This window comes from Chenopodium album, chromosome 4, assembly GCF_948465745.1.
Source record: "Chenopodium album chromosome 4, dcCheAlbu1.1, whole genome shotgun sequence".
NCBI lineage: Eukaryota > Viridiplantae > Streptophyta > Magnoliopsida > Caryophyllales > Amaranthaceae > Chenopodium > Chenopodium album.
In genome coordinates this window covers 43,989,587-43,991,894 of record NC_137837.1, presented here as the reverse complement: position 1 = coordinate 43,991,894, position 2,308 = coordinate 43,989,587, and the positions used below count along the sequence as shown (strand labels likewise).

At 42.9% G+C, this 2,308-nt stretch overlaps 1 non-coding gene across 1 annotated transcript; it reads right to left on the bottom strand.

Annotated features, from left to right (window-relative positions):
• Window positions 1-1,077: 1,077 nt before the first annotated feature.
• Window positions 1,078-1,183, bottom strand: LOC145629697 (small nucleolar RNA R71). The gene has a single exon (XR_014111852.1). It is a non-coding gene; the product is annotated as a small nucleolar RNA R71 (small nucleolar RNA).
• Window positions 1,184-2,308: the final 1,125 nt, after the last annotated feature.

Below are 2,308 nucleotides of genomic sequence, written 5' to 3'. Positions count from 1 at the left end.
GCATGCTTAGTTTACCATTGCTTTGCTTCTGTGTTATTGCATGATCAAGTGACATCTACATCTACCCACTTCCCTTGGTGTTTAGTTATATTGGTCTTTAATCATTCTTAATCCTTAGTTTAATCTCTTAGTTATTCATACTTCTTGTCCCGAGATAGCTTAAAGTCTTAAGTAGTGAATGCGGTGTTTATGCATGTCTCCCTGTGGTTCGACCCCTCTATTTACCCTATACACGTATTAGGTTGGTAGAGCGTTATAAATTAATTTGACTTAGGTGTAGTCGCTCAACGACACGATTATTCCCTTGTCAAATTGGCGCCGTTGCCGGGGATGACGGTTTCCATTGCTATTTCATTGCTTGTTTAAGACTATCTCACCTTTATTTGTTAGTGTTCGCTACTTTTCTTACTTGTCAGTGCTTACGTTCTTCTTAGCTTTGTTGTATGAACAGAGGACGAACCCGCTCAAGATCTTTAATTCCCATCGATCCAGAGCTAGAGAGGTCTTTGTCCCTACTTCGAAGAGAAGCAAGAGCAAGGAGTAGAAATTCCCGCACTCCAACGAGAGGAGTAAGAGAATTAGAAGATACTCCACCCTCTTCACCCTCAAGTGAAGAATTAGATAGCCCTAAATCATCTTCGAATTCAGAAATCAACCCTTTCTCAGCCTATAAGTTTGAAAGTAAAGAAGGTTCTAAAATGGGAGAGAATACGCCTTTGAGTCGTCTTGGGGCCCCCGAAGCTTTTAGAGCGCAAAGTGGGATCCTAACTCCTACTACTCAAGCCAACAATTTCGAGATCAAGCCTAATTTGATTGCCTTGATTGAGAGGAAACAATTCTTGGGTGGAAAGTTTGAGAGTCCTCATGAGCACCTAAAAGAGTTTGAGAAATATTGTGACACAATAAAGGCCAATGGAGTGACTCAAGAATATATTCGCCTCAAAATGTTTCCATTTTCGCTAATTGGGAGAGGTCTAGAATGGCTAGAGAAGGAGGTGCCCCCTAATTCTCTCACGACATGGGACCAAGTGACTACGGCTTTCTTGAGGAGGTTTTATAACCATAGGAAGACCGCCGAGGCTCGGTCTTTGATTCAAGGTTTTCGCCAAAAGAGTGGTGAGTCTCTATGTGCGGCATGGGAAAGATACAAAGAGCTTCAACGTCAATGCCCACACCATGGGATACCCAAGTATCAACTCATTCACACTTTCTATGGAGGTCTCACACCTCAAGGAAGAACAAGCCTAGACGCCGCGGCCGGTGGTCCAATTATGAACAAAGGAGAGCATGAAGTGGAGTGTATTATAGAGGAAGCCGCAAAGCACTATGATGATTGGTACGAAGGAGAAAGGGATGCTACTTCTAGCAAGGGCGTTTATGCATTGGAGCAAGCCAACGCAATCAACAACCTTTCTACCCAAATCTCCAAAATGACCAAGCAAATGGATGAATTGATGAAAGAAAGGCCCAACCCTCATGGTAATATCTCCCCTTCAACCAAGGGAGGCAATGGTATGGATACTTCCTCCCCCTCTTCTTACAATACAATGCCCCAAGGGTGCATGTTTTGTTCTAATTGTGAAACCTATGATCATGATACCTCTCAATGTGTCTATGCTTGTGAAGTTCAACCCCCTTCCCATGAACATGATAGTAATATGGAAAATGTCAATGCTATGAATTTTGCTCCTAGAATGGGAAATGTAGGAAACTTGAGGCCAAACTCCAATCAAATGGGGAATTGGAATCAAGGTGGAAACCGTGGTTGGAACCAAAATGGTGGTGGTTATGATAACCAATACCATGGTGGGGGAGGCCCTTCCAATTTCAATGGAAGGGGCTACTCTAACCAAAGAGGATATGGTAATCAAAACCAACAACCTAATTCCCGATACCATGACCATCAAAATCAAAATTTTGGTGACCACGGTAACATGGGAAATAATCAACAAGGCAATGTTCCTAACCAAGGCACGGGAGGCAATAGGGGCCAATTTGTTCCTAACTATGCCCAAACTAATAGCCCCCCGGGTTTCCATCAACCCCAACTTCCTCCACCTCAACAACCTCTTCAAATTGAAGCCCCTCCAATAGATCCCGTGATGGCTAAATTAGATGCTCTTTTAAAAATGCGTGAGGAGGATCAAAAGAAACATGAAGAGGCTCAAAAACGAACCAATGCTCATATGAAAATGCTTGAGACTCAAATTGCTCAACTTGCATCTAATTCATCCCCTTCTTCTTCTTCTCCTTCTTCTTCTCACATCCCAAGTCAAGGATTCAACCCAAAACCTTTGTATGCCATGAC